The sequence below is a fragment of the Leptopilina heterotoma genome, unplaced genomic scaffold, assembly GCF_015476425.1.
Source record: "Leptopilina heterotoma isolate Lh14 unplaced genomic scaffold, ASM1547642v1 Lhet_18, whole genome shotgun sequence".
NCBI classification, from domain to species: domain Eukaryota; kingdom Metazoa; phylum Arthropoda; class Insecta; order Hymenoptera; family Figitidae; genus Leptopilina; species Leptopilina heterotoma.
In genome coordinates this window covers 2,908,745-2,936,159 of record NW_025110896.1, presented here as the reverse complement: position 1 = coordinate 2,936,159, position 27,415 = coordinate 2,908,745, and positions in this window count along the sequence as shown.

Sequence of the window (27,415 nt, the reverse complement as noted above, 5' to 3'; positions counted from 1 at the left end):
TGAAAAGTGATATTTATTCTCAATACGAACTGTCATTCTCCCAAAGGGACATGCCAGACGAATGAGAATTTAGCACTATAATGTGTATTTTTTGCAAAAAAATATTTTTTTCATCGGTTTTTTTTCTGTGCCATAATAGAAACCATTAAGATTTACAATTTCCATTAAAAGTAAAATTATTCTTTCCAAAATTAATATACAAAACATGCTTCAGACATCAAAATTCCCTCTTTTGTAGAATCACCCATATATGGATTACCTATACGTAATAATTAATAAGTAGACTGTACCTCCGAAAGAGTGCAACGTAGAAAAAAATTATGTATATGAATTTTGTAGGTTTTTTTAAGCTCTACAACTTTTCTATTTACACCAAAACGCAAAAATGGTTTTTTTAATACGAAAAAAGGGAAAAACTGATTTTTTGCAACTTTGGCGCCCTCTAGCTTTCGCACATTAAGTTGTACAGTAGGGGCCCAATGAGATAAAATGTAGAGAAACTTGTTCTCTACAACTTTTATTTAAGAAATTTTTCAGTACGACTTACGGTTTTCGTACAAAATCAAATCCACAGAAATTTTGAGTTTCTCTTCCATCCCCAAGGGGGGGTGTCCCAACTTTTTGTTTTTAAGCTAGTTACATGTTCCACTATCGATTTATGAAATAATCTCGAGTAAGGTATTTTTTTCCAAAAAAACGGCTTTTTCAGGCTAGATTGATTGTACTATTATAAGTATGCAATTTAATGATTATATACACCGTTAAATAATTTAATTAACAAATATTAAATTAAAATTTTTTTTTTATATATAAATGGATATGTATTAATCCCCACATATATACTAACATTATTTATGAATTCGCTATTGGTCACGATTAAATTAAGAAAAAAAAGTAAAAATCATTAAATAATAATGCCATTTATTAATAATTAAAGTTATTATAAAAATTAGTTAAAAATGATCTCAAATATGCTATGAGCAGTTTTTCCAGGGTTTTTGGAGAGGAAAGAATTCTGTAAGTAAGGGTCAAGCAGTATTTAATAAGGTTCTAGGAACACCTGCTTTCCCCCTTTTACCATCTAAATTTGTCGCTAACCAGGGGTTTGCAGGAGGTAATCAGAGTTAACTTGCAATGCAAATAAACTCTGCTTTCATCCTATTACATCCTTACAAACCCTCAGTTTTAAGGAGGTAAGCAGGTCTAAAAGTTCGACTCGGGTAAGGATAAATTTACAAACGCCAGAGCGTTAATACACAGCAAAAACAAAAATCCTTGTAGTATTCTCGTCATTATAGATATCTATCAATAAATTGTAAATGGATGTCATTGGAACATTTGCATAGACTATAAAATGAAACTAAATGTGATGTGTTATTTAGATCAGAACTAGTTTAGTATTTCAAGGAGGGGTAGTATGGTGTTTCAAGAGAAGTGTGCAAGTGACTTTTAGTGCCACTGGAGTTTGCGTGTTCACAACCGATGATGATGAGAAAAAAGGGTCTTCAGAAATCGACTTTACCCTCCAGTATTCCCCCGAGTCGTGGGTCGATGTATCAGGACATACGTATACGTAATCGATGAACACAATACATTTTCTGGGCGGGTATTATGTACCAGCATCTTAGAAGGAGACAAGTTGGTGGTTATAAGGACATCACGTACATAGGTACTATTCCTCTCTCTTTCTCTTACTCGAATCGAGTAACTCTTAGGGTATATAAACATTCGAGTCTTATAGTCCCAGAGGTTACCAATTGAGAGGAGGGAGTATACAATATATACGGAATCGTTGATTACCGTCACTACGTGGGCTTGTTATGGTTTTCCGGCTCGACAATAGTGTCTCATTGAAAATGATTCAAACCGTAAACCATGAAATACGTTGCAATCAGACGTGAATATATGTGACGATGAGACATCGACACGTGAGGAAATTGAGACTTCATGTTTCGCGAGTCAAAAGAAAATTCCATAGAAAGAAAAGCAAGTATCAATCACGAGCATACAATTTCATGTTTTAGAGTTGTTGTTGTTGTTGTTGTAAAGGGAAGAGACCGAAGAGGACGTGATGAGTTTGACGACTTGGCTATTTCAACGGTTCGAATGTCAGGGACGAAGGTTTCAAACCAGTCGTCGAGCGATTTATTGGCTTTAAAAGGAGCTGAGGTCTGCGGTCCTACTTGAAAGAAGACCATTGGACCCAAGGACTTACTCTCTGTATGCAATTAACCCTTTCATTGTGGAAAGAGGTCAACTTTTAACATTATGATGCCTCTTTTCTCATGCTTTTTAAGAAAGTAAATTGGATTGTTGTAGAATTGTACTTGCTGCATTATGACATGCGCAAATATTTTTCATCTATACACTCTGTATATCACTGTAAAAATAGGTGTCTTTTTTCATCTCTTACAATGAGATGTAAGATAGAAAAATTGTATCTTACATCTTTAACCCTTTAACGAGCAAATGTGCTGATTTTTAACTTCTATTTCAAGCTCTTAATACTAGAAGAAAAAAATTATTAAAAATTCTGCAATCACATATCCATATGTTTTTGGGGTCGCTCTTTCGAATGGCATTGTCAAAATTTTCAAAAAGTGACATTTACAATTTATTTTTTTCCGAAATACTAAAAAAATACAAAATTTTGGAAACTAATTCAACCGCTGATCGGGCGTAAACATATAGGACCGTACGAACTGTTTTATGATGGGGTACCATTACTTGACTACTGAATTTTTTTTTAAGGGGCCAAAGCGTCTTTAATGTATACGCTACTGCCACAACTTTTCGACTCCCTCATGGCCCCTCGCCCGCTCCATCTACAAACGACGTAAACAAGCGACCACTGATCGGGTGACCGCTGATCGGGCTTGCAGTGTATTTCCGAAATTCATGAGAGATAATTCCTTTTATTTATTCGGAAAAATTTCCACCGGTTGGAGTTCCGTCCTGTCCGTATTTTTTCGGAAAAAATTCCGCAAAATTTTTTACAGTGTACTCGTTATCACTATGTGAGTCATAAATTAAAAAATTTTCACCGACCAAAGTTTTCGTATATGTATCAGGCAAATCTTCCGGATTTTCGATGTTTGCAGGGTTAGGAGGCATTAATCGCTGGCGTTCTCGTCGAATCGTCTTATGTATATTAGGCATCTCAGGCAACTGTGCCTGCACAGCTTCTGGGACATTTTGCACTTTCCGCGCTACTGCAGAAGGTGGTCGTTCAGGCTGAGTCTGTGCTGCTCGCTGCACGTAAAAAATTTTTTACAAACTAAATAAAAAAATTCCTTTATTTCAATATTTTTTTACTGTATCCACATTTCCATTTTATTTTACATTTAGCATGAATTTACCTTTATTCTTGACATAACGCGAAGAGCTTCGACCTCTTCGGGGTTAGGTCCATGACCGATATGAGACTCGGCTGAACCACCCTTCCTAATCAACAAATTTCGCCCTGTATTTATAGTGATGAAGCGTGCTGAACAACTTTGATTATTTTTGCACTTCCTGTACTTCACATCACCTTTGCTATGAGACCCCACATACAAGAAGCCTTGAAAATGTCCATAAACGTTTCGACCTTTCATAATAATTTCTAATTGTTCTAAATCCATGTTATTTATAAATTTTGAAAATTATATACTTTAATTAAATTTGTACTTAATAATTTTGCTACTAGAAATGAACGTGTAATGAATAAATGTTACTAGATATATATTAAAATGACATAAAATTATAAACAAAAAAAGACAATCATTAAAATTAAAACAACAATTTCATTCAACGTAACTGTTTAAATTTTTTTTTATTTTTGGATTTTTGTCATTTTTTTGGTCTTTTTGACCAGGACAAAAAGTCCAAGAAAAGAAGTCCAAAGTTGAGCAATTTTTTTTTTATTTTGGATTTCATTTACTTTGGATTTTTCGGCTTGGACATTTTATTTTGGACTTTTTTGACCGGATACCAATATTTTTATTTCGTGCTTTTCAGATTAGTTAATTGCAAAATTAAACAGTTAACTATTCGGAGAAACAGGCTAACACTCAAAACCTAGCCTTCTAAGTTAGACTCTCCAGTTTTCTCAATGTGGGCCATCCCTGCTGGGGCCCACCTTGTACCCACCGTGGACCCACCTTACTTTTTCACATGGGTTGCCAGTACTGTTATACACTACTGCGCCAGTTGTTAATTTTTGCTTGAGTAGTAATACCTTATTTTTACACATAAATTTTTTTTAATTTATAAAAAAAAATTTTATAATTTCTTTTAATACTGCATGAGATAAAAATTACAATTGAAAAATCCCATCATAAAGAAAATGAAGATAATTAAAAACTTGTCTTTATAACTATACACGTATAGGGTAGATGTACCGTTTGTGGCCACTGCACCGGTTGTGGCCACTTTCAGATTTATTTTGGCATTATTGAAGTTTTTATAGTTACTAGTGAATTATAAATACTTTCATAAAATTCTAAAATAAGTAGGCAACACTGTGTTCACTTGTTTTTGACAGAAATTCAGCTGATTTAATTTAAAAACACACATAACTGTACAAATATTTTGACAGTGGCGAATAAGTACAATTTTTAGTAGATGAGTTGAAATATCACTGGGAAGTAAATGATTGTTTTTCGACATTAATATCAATATTTTCATATTTTTCTTTTTATACAATATTTCTAGGGGATAAATATTTATATAAAAACAATGCTTTTAAAATAATAACCTCAAATATTTGTAAAAAAGCCCGTGTCCAAAAACGGTACAGCAAAAATATAAAAGCACCGTTTTTGGCCACACTATATATTTTATCGGCAAAATTGTCATGATTTTAGTTTGATTAATAGTAGTTTTCATATCATAATTATCTTAATAAATGAATTCATTTCGAAAAATAATTTGAAGTATGACAGTATTTATTTTACTTCCATTGAATTAATAACTGAATAAAAATAATAATTTCACGTTTAAGTAATACATTTCTTGCTGTTGTATTTTCTAATTATTTATCCTCTGTAATAGTTAATTAATTAGTTTTTTAATTTGAATTATGCTATAATTATTATATTAAAAGTGTGGGTAAAATAACAAAACTTTTTTTTTCTTAAAGGCAAAAATGTTAATAAAAGGAAGAAGGAAGATTTAAAAAAAATCCAGTGCATGTTAAAAAAGTAAACTGTGATTTTAAATAAATTAAAGATTTATGGAATTTAATTAATTTCTTTTATAAATGTACTTAATTACTGTACAAGTTAGATTTACTAATTCTAATTATTTATTAAAAAAATATAATTCCTCAATATCCTGATAACACTTTTTTAAGCAGTGGCCACAACTGGGACAGTGGTGGCCACAAGTGGTGCTGGTGTGGCCACTACTGGTGAAACAGGTTTTTTGAAGCAATTTGTTTATTTTTTAATAGCAAATATAGCTAAAAAACTTTATTAAGTTTGAAAATCAATATAATTGACTCCAATAAATATGATATAAAAAAATTATAATAAAATTCAGTACTTTAATAAATCTATTTTCTTACTAAAAGACGACTAACAGCTTAAAGTGGCCACAACTGGTACATCTACCCTATATAAGAGCGTATATACAACAGAAACACTAATGATGTTTCCCTTGGGTATTAAATTTGAATTGATCATTACAATTTGTTTTTCTTTACGGCAATTATTTCTCTCGTTATCCGCCAGAAATAAAAAAAAACCTACTGCAAATGTATCTATACGCAAGAAAATGTAAAGTTTCGACATGATTTATAATCGATATACATATATAGATATTTGTTGTTGGAGTGGAAGAAACACACTGTAAATAGCAATAGACCGCTATGTATCACCTTTATATTGTTGTATAGAAACAAGTGAGTGGAATAAAGGCGTTCCTTTATCCTTCTTGGCATAAAGTTTCATCGATTCGAATAAGTTCAAGCCTAAGTTCACTGTGACGCAGCATAATCGCGAGAGCGGTGCTCCATTTCCCGTGAAGCAAAAGCGTCGCAGGATGCGAAAAATTTATAACAAGAGAGAGAGAGAGAGAGAGAGAGAGAGAGAGAGAGAGAGAGAGAGAGAGAGAGAGAGAGAGAGAGAGAGAGAGAGAGAGAGAGAGAGAGAGAGAGAGAGTGGAGGCTCCTATTACATGGTTTGCCGTTCTTGAAACTAGAGTAATGCAAGAACAGAGTTCACCAGGTCGGGTCAAGTTGGTCGCGACTGACACTGCGTCTAAATGCAACGGTTGTCAACCTTTTCAACCGAGAAACCGATTAGACACTTTTGCCCTATCTCACATCAACTTCCCAGAATCCGTTACAATCAACCATCAGCATCACCCACATTACAATTTTTTATTATCGCCTGGTATATATATAAAAACATTTTTTAAACTGATTTTAATAAATCGTTAGATGAGATAACAATTTTTTTTGAACAACATTGTTCTGCAAGGTAACTTGATAATGTACCTATAGAATAAATATTTTTATAGTGGACAAAAAAAATGTTAATTCACAAATTTTTTTCTCTCCTACTTCGCTTATATCTTTTTACAGTACTGACCTCTAGTTTATGTTAATTTTAACCCACTTGACTTGATAGATTCGAGTCACTGTCAAAAATAATTTTTTTAGAAATTTCTTTTATAATTGAAAATATCGTAGTTTATTAAATTTTGAGAGGAATTATATTATCTTTTAATGCTGAAATTGTAATCTCTTGTTATTTTATCAAGAAAGTAATATTATGACATACTTTAGAGTTTATTTTACTGTATGATGATTAAAAGGTTTAAAGCGCAAAAAAACGAAAATTATCGAATATATATTTTATTGATAAAAAAACAGGATTATAAAATTTAAAACCATTTTAAATATATTTTATTATTTTATTTAATAACCATCTTTGGGAATCAGTTTTTCGTAATAAAGGCGTACAAAGGCCATCTGTTTCTTAAGAAAGCATAAAATTAATAATATGGAAAAAATGGCAAATCTCCCCATCTTAGTGAGCCCATTGGCCGCAGACAGAACAAGCAGCCCAGCCTTCATTTGAGTCTAAAAATAATAACCATTACAATTTATAGAGACAATAGGTGTATTTTCCACTTTACCATCGCTAATTGATGATTTAACCTTATTTTTCTTTTTGTCACTCTTATTTTATTCAGTCTTGATTTTAGTAGTTTTCTTAACTTCTCTTATTTCTCTTTTCTTTTGCTTAATTTGTGTACCCCGTCTTGCCCCACTCTCCCCTACCCCATCTTGCCCGCACCAACGAAATTGAATAAAACGATTAATTACTACAATTTACGATTCAACAAAGAAAAAAACATATGCTTCCCTTCTTCTGTAACCCTTGCCAGTTATAAAAAATTTTATATAGTTCATTAACTGTTATTATTAAATAATAAACACCTTCTAAAAAATGTGAAAAAATGACAAGAAAATCGTCGATAACAGTTTTTTTAGTAAAACATATAAAAAATTTGTTCTCATGGATTTTAGGTTTTGTAAACAAGAAACTATCGTCTCAGTGCAGTATTATGTAAAATATAATCGTGATTGGTTAATTCGTTTGTTAAATAGGGCCGGTACCCCGTCTTGCCCCACTCACCCCTACCAGTCGGAGAGCAGTGAGAGCCACGGTGGTCCTAAGAACACTCGAACCCAAAAGTTTCTTCACTTTAAAATTTGTTCCATATCTCAAATCTGGACACTTTTCTGAGTATTTTGAGTAAATATTCAAAATATTTTATCGAGCCGTTTTTAAGAAAATCGATTTTTAAATAAAAAAATGAATTTTTCGTTTTTATAAAAAATATTGTGTAATACTCAGGTATTGTACAAAAACCTAAATCTATATAAAAATAATAAGTATTAGGGTCAGTGAGGGTAAATCGGGACAGGGGATAAATCAGGACAAGAGATGTTGGAGCTTAATTTACAAATTAAAAATTAAGTTCTACGTCAACATTTCAAGCTCAGATCACCTACAAGAGATTCTGAGTATTGACAAATTTTTATTTATGACAATTGGCAACAGGATAATTAAAGTTGTCGCTTAATGCAACAAAAGTTGACAATCAATGTTCAGACTAGTTCAGTATTTCATCTCGCATTTGAAAAATAAGAAACTTAAAAATCATACAAATATTTTTCATTATTTGAAAAATTCACTGGGATTTTTGATTTTTGTCAATTCAGTTAATAATGACAAGCTGTACTATTTTACCCCAAAAATTTGAAAACTCGCACAAATACTTTTTGCGTGAATGATTTCTTAACCTTTATGATACCATACACTACCGGTCAAAATTGAGAGACCACCCATTTTCAGGTGAATGCACGGAAAAAATTAATTTAGTACATTTTACGAAACTAATTTTGGAATAGCGGATACGGAGAGGAGTTTAGTATAAGATAAAACAGAATCAATAGTAATATATGATGACTGCGTTTCTCGAAAACTCAAAAAAAATTCTATGGAATTCACAAATGATCGGTTGGACGTTCTAATTCAAGAGTTTTGTAAAATGTTTAGCCTGAAGCGCATGCGCCACGGAAAAAAATATTCACGGAGAAAAAAACGAATAAAGCAGAAAAAAGAATTTCTTAATGTACCAATGAGCTCTCAAGACCATTTTTTCTCGTCTTCTATAGGAGATAGATGATTGGTTCGACACATGTGACTGCACTCTACAACGCAATGGTTCGCTTGGATTGGCTTATTTTATTCTGACACTAACTTAACGGAAATACGCATACATATAAACGAATTCTGACGCAACGCACATACAATATAACTCGCACTTGTAGATGAAAGAATTGAGTTTCTTTATATACTAACTGAGGAGATTAAAACTGCGCTTGTGAGAAATGTCAATATACTGAATATTAATTTTTAAAAAAATCATTTTTTTAAAAGTTATACAAAATATTTTATGGTTTTTAAAATAACATTTTTTGATTATAATTAGTTATAAAATCTCTATAAAATTTTTCAATTTTTAGAAAATAATTTTATTCTTAATTTTAAATTGTAAATAAATTGACAAAAACTTTTCAAAAATAAATTCAAACTCAAAAAATGTTTATATTAAATTGTCTAAAATTTGAAGTAATAACAGTTAAAACTTGAGAAATTAATATATATATATTGTCATCGGTAAATATTATGATAAACTATAAAATTTATTGGACTGTAAATTAAAAGAAATTAATAATAATTAAAAGTTTGGATTACAAAAGCACATAAAAAATGTTACGAATTTGGAACAATGAAATGTGAAATACGTAAAAGAAAACAATTATCCAAATGTTACCGGCAGGTAAAGCAGTTCTCTTTTTCCTTCCACATATTATATCTATATACAGCAGACAAGTTAATACCGACGCGACGAGACAAGCTTCAACATATCTATTTATAACGCGACTTTTGGTACACCCCGTATAGAATTTTACGAAACTTTGTGTTCGAGAATTCACGATAGACAGCGAAGTGGAAACTCAAACCACGCGTTTTTAGATTGCACGAAACATTTTTACCATTTTCTGATAAAATGTTCACCAGAAAATACGAAACATTTCTACATTCAAGCTTGTTTTATAAATTACAACACTGGTTGCAGTTTCTCGACAATTGTTCTGCTTAAAGTAGTGAAAGTTTCTGGGTTTTTGAAAAACTTCGTCTAGGAATCTTAAATATCCGCTAGTGCGAAATTAGTTTCGTAAAATCTGCTGAACTTATTTTTTCCGTGTGAAAAAGGTTTTAAAACATAAAATTTATTGAAACTAAAATTATTTTCTATTTAGTTTTTAAAAGATAATACAATTTTGAAAAGAACAAGATATTTCAGAAGTCGTTTGGCAAATAATTGACTTAGATAATTTTAAAAAATCGTAATTTTCAATGTTTTACAAAAATTTGAATAACTTCTAAAATAATGAACGCTTTTTAATCATCTTAGGCTTATTTTAAAGGTCATTTGCTATACTATAAGAATTACTTATAGGCATTAACCACTTGAGCGGCAGTGCGTCAGAATTGGCGTCAGCGTGCAAGTGACAGAAGCGGCAAAAATGCGTAAAAGGCGTCAAAATTTGACTACTATTTTCTCATTCTGTAAGGAGATTTATAATATCACAACAAAGTATTTTTCTTTTTTAAAGTAAATGAGCAGATCTTTAAACAAAAAAATGCTTTTTTAAATATTTCGATTTCGTGAAGAAAAATTGGACTTTTTGTGGTAGAAATTGAAACGCCACTAATATCAAACTATTAAATATTGTTAGCTTTGATCCTTGAAAACTTATTTAAATATTTTAAAAAACATTTTTTTTGCTTACAGGTCTGTTCTTTCACTTTAAGAAAGAAAAATACTTTGTTGTGATATTATAAATCTCCTTACAGAATGAGAAAATAGTAGTCAAATTTTGACGCCTTTTTCGCATTTTTGCCGCTTCTGTCACTTGCACGCTGACGCCAATTCTGACGCCCTGCCGCTCAAGTGGTTAACGTGTAATTTTTTACTTATCCCAGTCAAAAAAGTTCTATAGAATGACTCTATAGAGAATTCTATAGAGTATTCTGTAGAATATTCTATAGAGCAATCTATATACAATATTTTATATATGTAATTGCTTTAAAAAAATATTTTTTTTGAATTTCTGCACGAATTCTATAGAATTTGAAAAGAATTATTTTATACAATTAGTGCAAAAATTTAAAAATATATTTTTAGATAAATTCTACAAAATATTCTAAAGAATGCTCTACAGAATATTCTATAGAATACTCTATAGAATGTTCTATAGAGACATTCTATAGAATCATTCTATAGAACTTTTTTGACTGGGAAAAAATGCAAGCCGCCAAACTTGAACCAAAAAAATTCAAAAAATTTCGAGATCTCAGACCATATCAATCCGTTTTTTGATGCAGAAATAAAATCTAAGGAAGTTCTATGGAGTTTGAAAAAGTGCAGGGAAGGTAAATCTTCAGGGCCGGATAGAATCCCTTATGAATTTTTAAAAACTTACCCGATTCTTGCATTCTTTACCTAGTTGACTTATTTAATAATATCATGGAAAAACAAGAATTACCAAGTTCATGGGGTGACACTTTTCTCAGAATGATATTTAAAAAGGGAGACAAAAAAATTGACCTGGCGAATTATCGACCTACAGCATTGATGAACTGCGTTTTAAAAATTCTTATGCAAATACTTACGTACCGTTTGGAAAGGTGGTTGGAGAGTGGAGCCTTATTACCAGAGTGGCAGGCGGGATTTAGAAAAAATCGAAGTTGCCTTGATAATATATTCTCGCTAAACGCATTAATACAATCTTGCCTGTCTCTCGAAAGGGGAAAACTCTTTGTCCTTTTTATAGACTTTCGTAGTGCCTTTCCTTCGGTTGCTCATAATTTGTTTTGGAAAAAATTACATCAAATTGGAACCGGTAGTAAATTGATTAGTATATTAATGAATTTATATGAAAAGGCAAATATCTCAGTCAAAAATTCGCGAGGTATATCGAGGGAAACACAGGTAACCAGGGGGGTCTTGCAGGGGGAGGTCATGAGTCCTTTGTTATTTGCCGTATTTATAGCTGATTTAAAACAGTTTTTGAAGGACGAAGGAATCAGGGGTGTCTCGATAAACCACTTGGTGGAAATTATCTTGCTGGCATATGCTGACGACATCGCGATTCCTGCGGACTCTTGTATTAACATGAAAAAAAACCTTGAAAGCAATTAAAAAATATTGTGTTAAGAATAGTCTTGAAATAAATATTAAAAAAACTAAAATAGTCATTTTTAAAAAGGGAGGACATATGCTTATAACTATAAATACGGTCGCTTTACATATGGGGACAACCAGGAGGTGAAGGTAGTTTCTAGTTACGAATATCTTGGTGTACCCTTCGCAAATTCGGCAACTTTTAAAACTGCTACAGATTCTGCTGTAAGCAAAACTAATTTAGCTGTGCGTGCGACGTCGTCCTTGATCAATAGATTAAATCTTAAGACTTGGGAACCGGTGGACAAATTGTTTGTATCTTTGGTCACGAGCACATTGTTTTACGCAATTCCTGTCTGGGGATTGAGATATATGGAAGAAGTAGAAAAAATGCAAACCTCGTTACATAAAAAAATATTATTGTTACCGCAAAATACCGCTGGTTATGCGCTAAGATTCGAATTAGGAGCAACAAAAATATCTGCCACCGTTTTTAGATTAACTTTAGGTTTAATAGAAAAAATCCTCTTAATGGACGACGATCGATACCCGAAAATATGTTTCTTGCGTCCAAAAAGTCTAGCCAATGGTAAAAAATCTCACAATAAATATAATTGGTGCGAACAAGTCGGATATTTGTTTGAACTTATAGAAGAAAGTGTGAACGGTTGTTTAAATTAATTAACAAATTAAATGATCATTTAAGATGCCACTTTTCGTCCCGTATTTATCGAATAGAAAAATCATTGATATTGATAATTTTAACATTAACCTTTAGATTTCTCTACAATAAATAACAAATAAGTTATTAATAATTACCACACCAACTATATATTATATCAATTAATATATGATAATATATTACTATATATTAACATATATTTATCTAGAATTAATATAGTTGTATATAATTCCTAATATAGGAAACTTACATTGTTGTTGTTTATGTGAAGAAATCTTAATATTAGTTTAGTTACATTCTACTTCTTTTCTTAAAATATTAACCATAATATTATTTTACATAGGTTTAGGGCTAACGAGTACTTGCGACTTTCTCCATTTTCCTTTCACTTTTCACCATCCCCTTTTTACGACCTAGGCGTTCAACCCTACACGGAGAGAAAAAAAAGTAAACGGCTCTACCTGTCGGTAAGTAGAGTCTACATTGTATGAACGCGAACGTTGCCGTGCTGACGTCACCCATTTGAATAGCATGGGTGACGTCATACGTTCGCGTACATGTTCACGTTCGCGTACCATGGAATGTGTTCTCTACTGTAGAGCAGTTGCGTTAAATGCGAAACAGCCGTTCAACTTGAGGTTAAGCACGCTGCTTACTCTCGAGGGGAGAACGGTTCTCTTTTTTGGGGAAAGTGGGTACACTTTTTGGAAGGTAAGCGGCTCTATTTGTGTGGAGAAGAGAACCGATACTCCTCAAAAAGTATAACCGTTCGACGTTTGCGGCGCTACTGCTGTGCTTTATAAAGGGAAAACAGCGCTCTCTTGCCAAATCAAACGGCTCTCTTATTTTTCTCTCCGTGTAGTGTACAGCCAATTACCTGCCGCCTTCCACCTTTCTACCTACACTTTTCCAGCTTCTAGCAAGAATGCCGGATACTTTTTGGCCAACAAATTGTTATTTAACTTCGGAATTAGTTATTAAAAAAGAGCTGTTAGTACTTTTTAAGTAGTTTTTAATCCTATCGCTACGAGCGCTTTTTATATTTTCTCGCAATTATCTTCGCCAATCTTGTGTATAAAAGCATTGATGCGAGACCACCCAAGTTATCATTCTTGGACAGATCTACTTTCTTTAGAAATAAAGTTCTCTTTATATCTCAGAAAATATCTTTTACTCTCACCACGGTGAGTCTCCTGGGTCAACCCATTTCTTTTCAGCCGGTTCAAACTTTGCCGCGGTCTTGCGCCGTGTGAAAAGACGAACCGCCATATTGTATAGCCGAGTTCAAAACCATGAAGTAAAACTAAGGAGTATCATCTCCGGGAGTGGGGGTAACCCTGAAAATTTCCGAAAGTTCGAAACTGCACGCCAGATGCATGAATTGGGGATTCGAGTGTGACATGCGCATAACTCATTTTCTGTGTAGGCAGATTTGAAATAAATGATAGTCTCTTTTGAAAGTTACTCTCAGTAATTTTTAAAAATATTTATATCAACGAAGAATTTTAATTTCTAATTCCCAAATATATATTTATAAATAATTTTTTTATTTACATTATAAACTTTTCTTTATACTTATTTTTTCTTATTATTTACTCTTTTTTTCTTAATTGCTATTTCTTGCGATGGTAAACATGGTTGAGCCCTACGTTTTTCTATTCTTTCATTACATTTTGAGACGGTCAGTTTCGCTAATTTTCTACTCTCTTGAGCCTTTAATTTTTCTATATTGTCATTAATATTGCTTTGTTTACAAATAAAATGCATTCTCGTTGTAAGAAAGAATGAAATTACTTTTCTAGTTACTTCAACATTGTGCTTGTTGCAACCAACAAGAGTAATTGCAGGTAATTGTTCAATAGCCGCAGTTGCATGAAAAAGTGTTTCTGCATTAATATTGCCAAATTTAACCGTTTTCATAAGACCTTCTTCTAAGCGTGATATTAAGTTTAATAAGGAAACTGACAAATGTATTAATAAACCTCTAGACCTTAAAGTTATTAATTTATGAGTTTCAGGTACATCTGTGTTGATATCGAGAATGAAACTCTTATAACAGTCATCACAAGAAGTAGATTTTTTTTATATATGTAATTTGAAAATCTTCTAGCTTTATTCGATACAAATCCGGCAACATATGCCAAAACATAATCGGATGTTGTAAAGCGAAAGTGATCATGATCATCCAATAGCTCTGCAACGTCTGCAATTTCATTGCAGTTTTGCCCTTTTTGGATGATTTTATTTATTATACATAACCATTTCTCTTCTTTATCGTTTTTATTTGTGATATCCTTTAACTGTAAAACAGCATTCATAATTTCACCACTTGAAATGTTACATCCTGGAGGTGGTTTAACCAATAAATAAGTCGAAACCAAGCGAAACATTTGAAGAAAAAGAGTAGAATCAGGGTGGTCGTTTGAACCACATACCTCTCTCATAATCCAAAAAATCTCTAAATATACATTAGAATACTAATTAGTATTATAGGAATAATATAATTAATATAAATATTATTCAAAATATATTGCAGGGTGGACACTTTTTTCATAAAAGAAAATTCACGGTCATAAAAAACAACTTTGAAAATAAATTATTCCATAGACATTAAGATTTAAAAAATAATTCAAATTTTAAATCATTTAAAACAGAATAATTTTTAAGAATTGCTGCTGAAACTTATTAAAAATTATTTTTAAAATTTCAATTAAATTATTTTCTAGAAATTTTAACTAAATTTCTAAAATCCACTTGCTAACAAGACAATTTCATAAAATTTTGAATAATTTGAAAGTTTTACAATTAAATATTATATATTTAAAAATATAATTAATTTGAAAAAATGTGAATAAAAATATTTCAAAAAACTAACTTATTCAGAATTTCTAATTAAAATCTTTTACAATTCAACTTTTCTAAAACTTCAATTTGAAACTTTTTAAAATTCAATTTATATTAATATTAGTAATATTAATTTAATATCGCACGCACGGGGGATCGAACCCTAGACCTCGAGGACGCAAGTCGAATACACTAACCGTACAGCCACGCAAGCTTGGAAATGATTTTACTTAAACTTCCTTTTGAATTATGGGAAGGATATATACAGTGCTATAATAATGAATTCACTGTATATTATATTTATTTAAAGAAAAATTATTATAAATATATGTTTTATATATAACTATTTTAACTATTTTAACTCTACAAAAAATTTGTACGCATTCATGAAAACCGTTCTAGAAGAGAAAAAATCAGAAACTTAGCTATGTAACTTTGTAATTTAAATTAATCATTATTACTGCGACAACCTCTTTTTATTAGCTCATTAGCCACGAAACAAATAAATAAATCTATTTAATGTTTTATATATTTTCTAGAATAGTTTTGTACACAAAAATTGTTTGAAATTTTTTGGTCAAAGTTTGACGGCCTGCAATTTCTAAGATAAAAATTACACGTTAATGCTTATAAGTAAATTATGTAGTATTGCAAATAACCTTTAAAATAAGCCTAAGATGATTAAAAAGCGTTCATTATTTTTGAAGTTATTCAATTTTTTGTAAAACATTGAAAATGACGATTTTTTAAAAATATCTAAATAAATTATTAGCAAAACGACTTCTGAAATATCTTGATCTTTTTTATCATCTTTTAAAAAATAAAAAGAAAAAAATTTTAGTTTCCATACATATTTTATGCTTTAAAATATTTTTTAATCCCCTGAAAATGAGTGGTCTCTCAATTTTGACCGGTAGTGTATAATACTTAACTGGTACATCTACTAAATAAAATTATTCTATGAAACTCAAGGAAGAAATTAATGCAGTAGAAAACTGAAAGTACCGCTTTTTAATGTAAAAAACTTACATTTTTCGTGAAGAATAGGTATTTTGTCCCAATTTACCCCAATTGACCCTAAATATTTTTAATTAATTATAAATTTATTAAATTATACACATTTTGAGCTTAACATTACACAATACTTTTAATGAGAATTGAAAATTCAATTTTTACCTAAAAATCTGTTTTTTTTAAATCGGCTGGATAAAATATTTTAAATTTTTACTCAAAATACTCAGAAAAGTGTCCAAAGTGTTCAATTCCAGATTTTACGAAAAAAATAACAATTAAATTTTTCAAAAGTTTTGAACGTTCAAATAAATGACATATTTTTTTGTGCTCCAATACCAATAGTTTTAAAAATTGCTAATCTGAAATGGAAAAATATTGCAATTGAATATTTGTTTAGCTTAAAAATATTTTTTAATTTTAAGAAACAATTTTTATTGTAACTAAAATTGAGCTTAAAAGAAGTAAGAAAAATATCGTCGTTTAGTTGAACGTTCGAAATTTTAGAGACATACAATTAATATATATATAAAAAACATATAATATGAAGATAATAATTGGAGATAAAATATATATTAAATTTTGTAAAAGTATTTTACAATTTGGGTAAAAAGTGCAACAAACCGAAATTTTGACATAGAAAATACTAAACACAGAAAGAAATAATATGAAATTTAGTAAAGTTATATTAAAATTTAACTAAAATTCTTATATTTGATATAATTATACTAAATTTCACATCAGTTTTTCTATTAAAATTTAGTATTTGTTATAACAGAATTTTGCATTTTTCCCCAAATTGTGAAATACTTTTACAAAATTTAATATAATTTTCTCTCTGTGTATTATTCAAGAATTTTTAAAAATTTGACATTACCCAAAGGAAAATTAACCAGTGGCGCAATAATGGTCCTATATCGGGAGCCAGCAGTACCAATGATGGTGCAATAATAGCAACAAATATTGGTCCACTATTGCCAGAGTCTTGGGATGATCACGACTTTGCCAAGCATTGGCAGCCAATATTGGATCACTATTGGTTGCCAAGGAAAATGCCGGACTTTCCAAGCCTTGGATATTCATTGGCAACAAAGATTGGACCAATATTAATGACCAATTAATTACCAATGCTTTAAAATTAAATTCATGCTTGGTTATTTTTTGGTTACCAATACTGAACCAACGTTTGAAATCAATATTTTACAAATACCAACATATAGCAAAAATTTTACAAAAAATTAAATTACTAATCTAAGAAAAGAAAAATAATTAATTTAATTAGAACACTCTGTTAAAAACAGAATGTGATAAAAATCAGACAAAGATAATATTTGTCTAAGTTTGAGAATGCAAGCGTCTCTTCTTATATAGAACTGGTGAAACAACTTGCTAACGAGAGAAAGAAACTTTAACGCACCCTGGTGGCACTTATCCCAAGTAATTTCGAGCATATACTTTGAAGCAACGCGGGACATTTCAAAATCGAACACCAGGGTGCGCCAGAGCTTCCTTCACTCACTAGCAAGTTGTGTTACCAGTTCTATATAAGAAGAGACGCTTGCATTCTGAAACTTAGACAAATATTGTCTTTGTCTGATTTTTATCACATTCTGTTTTTAACAGAGTGTTCTAATTAAATTAATTATTTTCCTTCTCTAGATTAGTAATTCAATTTTTTTTTAAATTTCTGCTATGTGTTGGTATTTGTAAAATACACTGTAAAAAATTTAGGGAGTTAACGGACTCGGGAGTTGAGAGTGAAATTTTTCGAGTTAAAAATCAACTCCAAAAGAGAGTTAATTTCTAACTCCCTTCATTCAACACCCGCGCGAGTTATTTTTTCCTTGGGGAGTTAGCATTTGGGTGTGAAGTTTCAACTCTCTTTATTTAACTCCCCAATGGGTGCGACTTTTATAGAATCCCCTGGGGATTAAAAATTTAACTCCCATTTTTTACAGTGTATTGATTTCAAACGTTGGTTTAGTAATTCCTTTCAAAAAATTGATTCAGTATAACGATCTTCCAAAATGAAAACGCTTTCTGAATTCTAAATTGTTGATTTTTATATTCAATAATTTGAATGTAAAAATTCAAATTATTGAATTTGATTAGCGGACGGAAATGCGTCATTACGCGCAGGCGCGATTAGTTCGATTCTGCGCACAGTTTTACGTTATAACTAAATTCAAATTGGAAAAATGGTGAAAGTTGACGATCGTGTAAGTGCTTTTGCAAAATTTTTTTGCATTTAAACAGAAATAGTTTTAAAAAATTAATATAAAAATAATTAAGTACCTATATTTTAATATTTTTTAATTTATTTACCGTTTTCCAATTTCCAAATAAATACATTAGGGGAGAGGTACGCACGTTGAGACGGGTTCTGTTTTTCAGTTATAATTTTTATCAAACAAAATTTAACGAAAAATTCGAAATGCTTTCTTAAAAGTATTGCCCAGGGCTACAACATTGCAAAAGAAAGTTTTTTTTTGAACAAAAATGAAAAAATTATAGATGATTTTTTAAACATGTTATTTTTGACCAAAAAAGTGGTACGCACGTTGAGACACCTACACGGAGAAAAAGGAATAGTTGACACATCCAGATACATGGATATCACAGCCATATTATATTGAAAAATACGGGATATCCATAGTTAAGGTTGCTGCATCCATATTCTATGGCTGGCTGTATATTGTTGGAGCAGCAAAAGATCTATGGTTGGGTGATCCATAGTAATGGAAATGGGAAACAAAAAAATTAGAATCACTCAATTAATTAAATTCCATGTCACTTGAGATATTTTATACACATTTTTGTTAATTAATACACACCACTTATTGAATAACCGCATATTTACGAAATAAATTATTAATCGATGGGGGAGACACGAACCCTAGACCTAACGCATACTAAACACTAACGCTATCCACTACACTATACACGCAACTACAATATTTAAGCATATAATATTCCTTATATACTCTACACATATTTCATGAAAATGAATTTACATAAAAACTAATAGACAATAACGATAATAAATAATAAACAATTATAACACTATTTATACATAATAAACTCACAACGTGATTATATAGACGTGACAGGAAACCGACGCGACGGACAAATTGAGACGACCATTTTTAAATGGATGCCATGATAATGAATTGCGCGCAACATGTATCGAAATTTTGAACTAACTATGGATTTCCCAACCAAAGTTTATATGGATGAGGCAGCCATATGTGAAAATCCATAGCATGAATTGTAAGCCCAACCATGCCTATGGATGTCACATCCATATTTGATTCAACAATATAATATGGCTCCCTCATCCATTGAATATGGAATGTGCTTCCATTCTGAAAGTTGTCTCTTCCATTGAATTGGATAACACAACAATATTCTGCTCAACAATATTTTTATGGATATCTCTTCCAGACCTTTTCTTTCCGTGTATAATAATTTATTTTAAATTAAAACAAAATGAATAATTACCTCAGATTCTAATTGTTTGTTGTTTATTTACTTACTTTGATGGTCTTAGCCCAAAGAAAAAAATTAAAACATTAAAAATTAACTTAAAGAAGATAATCAAAAATTAAAATTTTATTTTGCACAAAAATTAATCCAAATCTTTATATTCGCAATTTTTACAGGTAAAGAACATGTAAAACGCTTAAAAATTGTAGATTCAAAATCAATTTTAATGACAGTACTATTTTCACACCGAGAGCGTTTTAACCTGCGTACCACAGTGTGTCTCAACGTGCAGACCTCGCCGCTATTTTTTTTGCCACTAAAGAATACACTTAATACACTAAACTAAAATCCTGAAAAACACTTTTTTTAACTAAAAAATTGGTTCGCTCTAGTTCTACATAAAACAAGTTGTTCATTTCATGACTATTTAGCTTCCTCAATATATAAATAGAGTATATCATAATATTAAATAAATTATGAAAAAATACAAAATTTGAATTTTTTGGGAAAAATAAGAAAAATATTTATTAATTTTATAAATCTTGATAAAATATATACTTTGTATACATCAATCAATTCGTCTTCATGTCAGGAATGTAATTTTAAAAATAATTAATGAAAATATTAACAAATAAAAAAATTATTTCAAAAAATACAAAAAAATTTTTTTTCTGAATTTTAAAAAAATTGTATAAAAAAAATTTTGTAGATATTTTTGAAAATCCTTGTGTCAGATTTTAGGTATTAATGACTGCAATAAACCTGCAAAATTTCAGGACAATCCATCAAAATTTGTTTGAGATAATTTGTACACAATTTTTTGTGACATACACACACACATACATCTAGACATTTGCTCAGAATTGAATATACATAATATGTTCTAGTTATCGCGCTTCTATTGAATAAAAAGTTTGGCATTAATGATACGACAAAATGCCAATAAACTTTTTGGTATTATCGCAGTTAATTATAATATCTTAGTGTCTCAACGTGCGGAACGTCTCAACGTGTGTACCTCTCCCCTACTTTTCTTTGGAAAATAAATAAAAAAAATTTTTTTAATTAATTAATTCAATAAATATGAATTTCAATGTATTATAATTAATCTATTATATAAAATAGATGAAGCGAAATCTTTATAATCAATACAAAATAGTATATTAAGCAACAAGGGTATAAAGGCAGCCATTTGTTCCCATGTTACTTACGATATTTTTTATTCCTAATGCACAAAAGTGGCGATTTCAGATAGCAGACGACAGGGAATAAAAGTCAGTCACTTGTTCGACTTATATGAAAATGGCGGCCGTTTTCTCCCTTGGACAAAAATAACGCATGGGATCAGCGGTTATGTTTGCACACGGGAGAAAATGGACGCCATTTTCATATGGTCGAACAAATGAGTGACTTTACTCCCTGTCGTCAGCTATCTAAAAGCGCCATTTTTGTGCATGTGGGATAAAAAAATATTTTATTACAATGATTAGGCTCATTTGAGCTAATTGGAAACAGCTTGTGTCACCTTGATTACAAAGAAAATGCAAATATGATTCGTTTACAATTACTCCTTATTTCTTATTACCCTATTTTGTAAAATATATATATTAAAAAAATATAACGTTAAATAAATAAATTAAAGAATATTCTTAGAAAAATAAATTGCATCCTGCCGGCAGGAGGGTTGCTGTACTGTGCCGTACTGCCGACAGAACCGCGTAACGTGCGGTGATATGTCCTGCTGGCAGGACGCAGCCGCCTGTCCAAGCGTCCTGCCGGAAGACCCTTCCGGCAGTATAGGCGCTTGGACGATCTATCATTAAGTCTTGCCCCACTCTCCCCTATTAGAGAGTTCGTTCACGCGCTTGGCGAGTTCTTTTTCCCGGCTCCTCAATTATCAAAGTTTTTATTATTTATTTTATTTATTTATTCTTACATTAATAAAAAGTTTAAACGATTTAATAAATTTAAGAAAATTAAAAGAAATTATCATACTAAATCGTATAGAATTTATTAATATTATATAGCTTTTTTGATTTTTTATATATTAGTTTAATCAGTGATTGACTCATATAAGTTATAAAAATTGTCCACTTAAAAAATTTTATTTCATTCAAATAACCGTTTTCTTGATTGTTATTCTTAAGTAAATATTTACTTGAATCAAATAAGTTTTATTGAAATCAAATATCATTTAATATAGACTTAAATAAGAATTATATAACAAAAAAATATTTTTTTGATAATAGTCAAGTTATCGTTTATCATCGAAGAAATAGTACAGGTAGAAAAAAATAGCTGGTCGTTTGAAATATTTTGTTAACAGTTGGGAAAAAATTACGTAAGATAAATTTATTTTGGATTGTCTAAAAGGATATAAAATTCCTTTTAAAAACAGACCTTTTCAAAACGTTAATATAGAAGAAAAAGAATTTTCCCCCATAGAGAGGAAAAAATTAAGTTTCGAAATAGAGAAACTACTAGCTAAAGGCGCGATTGAAGAATGCGTAGAGTGTGAAGAACAATTTGTTTCTTCTTATTTTTTGGTTCCAAAACCTGACGGCTCGTATCGTTTTATTTTTAATTTGAAAAAATTAAACAAATTCATTGATGCCCCGCATTTTAAATTAAAAGACATCCGAACCGTCTTGAATCTAGTATCTCAAAATGATTATTTAGCGACCATAGATCTAAAAGATGCATTTCATTTGATTCCGGTGCACAAAGATTATAAAAAATTTCTGAGATTTAAATTTGAAAAGAAATTATTCCAATTTGTTTGTCTTCCTTTTGGATTATGCACTTGTCCTTACATATTTACTAAAATAATGAAGCCCGTTGTTAATAAATTCAGAACACAGGGAATGTCTGTAGTCTTATACTTTGACGATTTTCTTTTTATTCAAAATTCAAGATTCAATTGTGAAGTTAATATTAAAAAAGCAATTAAGTTATTAGAATATTTAGGACTTGTTGTAAATTATGAAAAGAGTTCATTTAGTACCTAAAAAAAATGTAAATACTTAGGTTTCATTATTGACACTGATCGACCTTCCTTAAATTTAACAGATAAAAAGAAAATTCAAATTATAGAGTTTGCCAGTCACTTTAAAGAAGGAAAATTATACAAAATTAGAGAATTTGCAGAATTCTTAGGAATTTTGACAGCAGCATGTCTTGCTGTAGCTTATGGATTCATTTATTGTAAGCGATTAGAAAGACAAAAATTTTTGGCGTTAAAATTTAATGGCAACAATTATGAGGCAAAAATGTTAATAAACAGTTTAATGTTAGAAGAACTACAATGGTGGAAACTGAACGCTAAAATCGGAATAAATCCAATTAAAACACAAAGTTACGCAATTGAAATTTTTTCCGATTCTTCATTATCTGGATGGGGTTGTTTTTGTAATGGATTAAGAGCCTTTGGGTTTTCGACAAAAAATGAAAAGAAAAACCATATAAATTTTCTCGAATTATTAGCAGCTTTCTTCGCTATTAAATGCTTCGCATCAAATTTATCAAACTGTGAAGTTTTAGTTCGCCTAGACAATAGCACAGCTATTGCATATGTCAATCGAGCTGGCGGTGTGCAATTTCCTCATTTAAGTGAGTTGTCTAGAAAAATATGGGAATGGTGTGAAACGAGGAATATATGGTTAAAAGCATCTTATATTCCATCAACTGAAAATGTTGAAGCTGATAGAGCTTCACGGAATGTGAATATAGATACTGAGTGGGAAACTCCCGATGCTTTTCAAAGTATTGATAAAAAATTCGGTCCCTTTAAAATTGATTTGTTTGCCTCCAGATTAAATACTAAATGTAGAATGTTTTATTCGAGGTTTCCAGACCCAGATGCCACATCCATAGATGCATTTACTGTGTCTTGATCAGATATCTATTTCTATGCTCTTCCTCCTTTCGCACTTATCTTACGAACGTTACGTAAAATAGTTAACGACAAAGCAATTGGTGTTCTAGTAGTCCCCCTATGGACAACCCAACCCTGGTATCCTCTATTTGAATCTCTCCTAATTAAACCATTTATAATATTTGAACCTTATGACAAATTATTATTATCTCCTTCCAGGGACCGAAATCATCCATTAGCATCCCACCTTTCATTGGTGGCAGGCAAGTTATCAGGTCGGCGTATTTGAAGAAAGGATTATTGGAAGATTCAGTGGATATGATAATAAACTCCATTACCGAGTCCACAATTAAACAATATGAATCTTGTTTAAAGCAATGGTGGAATTATTCTTATACGAAGAGTATAGATTTATTTAATGCTAATACCAGAGAAATAATTAGTTTTTTAAATGAAAGATTTAAAGAAGGTGCAACCTATGGTACACTAAATACTACTCGTTCCTCGATCTCCTTGATTTCATCGTACAATATTAACGATGATGGATTAATTTCTCGATTTCTGAAAGGCGTATTTAAACAAAGGCCATCAAAACCTCGTTATTCTACAACATGGGACGTCACACCAGTTCTAAATTACATAGAACAAATGCATCCACTTAATAAATATAATCTTAAAGATGCAGGAGAAAAAGTAGCAACTCTGTTAGCGTTAACGACAGCTCAGAGATTACAAACGTTGTCCTTAATAAATATTGATAACATTGTTAAAAGCAATACCGGCGTGAGTATAAAAATTACATAATTAATTAAAACGTCGAAACCTGGATCCTTTCAACCAGAATTAATAATACCCTTTTATAAAGAAAAACCAGGCTTATGTGTTGCCTCTGCAGTGTTGAATTATGTTAAAATGACTAAGAAAATAAGAAATGTTAATACGAAAAGTTTGTTTATCACAACTATTAAACCTTTTAACGCAGCATCGTCTCAAACTATTGGCCATTGGATTAAAAGTTTACTTGAAAAAGCGGGTATAGATAATAATCAATTCACGGCTTATAGTACCCGTCATGCATCAGTATCGAAAGCGCATCAACGAGGTGTTGATATCGCCGCTATAAGAAGAACTGCCGGTTGGATAACTAATTCGGAAATGTTTTTCAAATATTACAATAGGCATATTCAATCAGCCAATGATCCCTTTGCTAAAACTATTTTGAAAGAAAAATAAAATTAATATTATAAATGTAAACTCAAAAATTTTCTTTTCGTTGTTGTAATAAATAAACTTGAAATTATAAATAAAATAAAGTTTAAATAAATAATTTATTACTTCCCAATGGGAAGTAAACGATTGGTTCAATAATGGGCCATGCTTGGCGAACTCCGTTCCATTATTGGAACATTAATGGCAACCATCATTGGACCACCAATGGTTTAAACTTGGGATGATCACGCTACTGCCAATGATCGGTAGCCAAGCATCGGGCCAATATTAGTTGCCAAGGAATTGCCAAGAAAACAAAATCGATTTTTAAAAGCTTGATTTTTTATTGGCAGCCAACAAAAAACCAAGGTTTTGAAAATTGATTTTTTTTAATTATTAATTAAAATTTATTTTCAAAAAATATATTTTTCAAAAATTAATTTAAAAAAAATATATTTTTCAAAAATATATATTTTTTTAAATTAATAGAACATATTAATTTAATTTGTCACCTCTGGTAAAACAAAGATGAAAGACTGATAAATTCCCTCACTTTATATCTTACAGTAGAGGGATAACTGTGAATGTCTTTGCGAGAGAGGAGCAGGTACTTATATAGAGCCAGTGAAACAGGTCACAAGCGAGAAGAAATCACTAGCATGCACTCTGGCGGCGCTTGTCGGAACTGTTTTCTGGCGCGCATGCATATTCTGACGTTATCGACACAGCGCTTGGCAACCAACGTTGCGCCACTTCCGACAAGCGCCGCCAGAGTGCATGCTAGTGATTTCTTCTCGCTTGTGACCTGTTTCACTGGCTCTATATAAGTACCTGCTCCTCTCTCGCAAAGACATTCACAGTTATCCCTCCACTGTAAGATATAAAGTGAGGGAATTTATCAGTCTTTCATCTTTGTTTTACCAGAGGTGACAAATTAAATTAATATGTTCTATTAATTTAAAAAAATATATATTTTTAAAAAATAAATTTTTGAAAAATATATTTTTTAAAAATAAATTTTAATTAATAATTAAAAAAAACCAATTTTTAAAACCTTGGTTTTTTGTTGGCTGCCAATAAAAAATCAAGCTTTTGAAAATCGATTTTGTTTCCTTGGCAATTCCTTGGCAACTAATATTGGCCCGATGCTTGGCTACCGATCATTGGCAGTAGCGTGATCATCCCAAGTTTAAACCATTGGTGGTCCAATGATGGTTGCCAATTGTTTTGCCAAGAAAAAACCATTGGGCACCAAGCATGGCCCATTATTGAACCAATCGTTAACATTGGCAACTTCCCGTTGGGTTAACTCTAAAAATCTACAATATTCTATCATCGAGAGCGAGACATTCAATATAATCGTACGATCAAACGAGCCCGCTAAAGCGGGCGAAGTTCGATCGAGATTATGTTGATGTCTCGCTCGAAGATCATAGTCTCCCTCCCATAAATAACCCAAAAAATAAAGAAAACCCTTTATCATCTTCACGATAAAAAGTGATAAATTTAAGGAGCAAACACAAAACAATATGAGAGCTAGAGGGCGGTCAGCAGCGTATGTAGTAACTGTCGGCCAGAAGCGCCAAATTTAAAAATTATTCAGCTTTAAACGTTGTGATGTTACGCATGACAAGCATGACTACAATATTCTATCATCTTCGAGCGAGACATCAACATAATCTCGATCGAACTTCGCCCGCTTTTAGGGGGCTCGTTTGATCGTACGATTATACCAAAAAAGAGTCTTACGTAATTTATGAACGGCGCCTTTGTTAACCTGCAGAAAGTTCGAGACCTGTAAATATTATTTTTAAATAACTGATTAATAAATTTCCTTCTAATAATACTAATAAACTCGTAATAAAAAAATTTTTTTTTAGTAAAATTTTTGAAAGTCAGTAAAGTCAATTGGTATTAAAACAAAAAATTATGCACAGTCATTTAAAGTGAGTGAAATTATTTGAGTTAATTAAAGACAATCAAAACAGTTACAGTCATTAAAGTCATCTAAAGAAATTTGCAGTAAAAGTTAAAGTTAATTACATGCAATTAACTTTCAATTTTTGTTGTAAAAGTCATTTGAAATAATTAAAATTGCTTTTAGAGAAGCAATCATTTCAATTTATTGAAATCACTGCCTTTAATATTACTTTTAATTATATTTAAAGCCGCGTGCGCAATTATATATATATATAACAAAAATACAGATGAATATATTTTTGTTAAAGTTATACATTTTATAAAAATACGTTTAGAAAAAACGGGAGAGAAAAATAATATTCTGAATTTACTTAATAAATATTAGACATTAGATATTAAATTAAATAGATTAAAAAAGGATATTAGAGATTTTTTTATGAATTTTCATATAGGGAACGGTGGTCCTGTAACAATCTAGTAACTTTGACCTATTCTCTCCCTCCATTTTGTTTTTTCCACTCTTTCTAACCTGTTAATTGAAGAAAGAGAAGGAAATAAAATTGGAGGGGAGAATCACAAAGAACAGGTCGCCACCAGATGGCCTATTGCTGTTTAGCCGTTCCCTATAGTGAGAA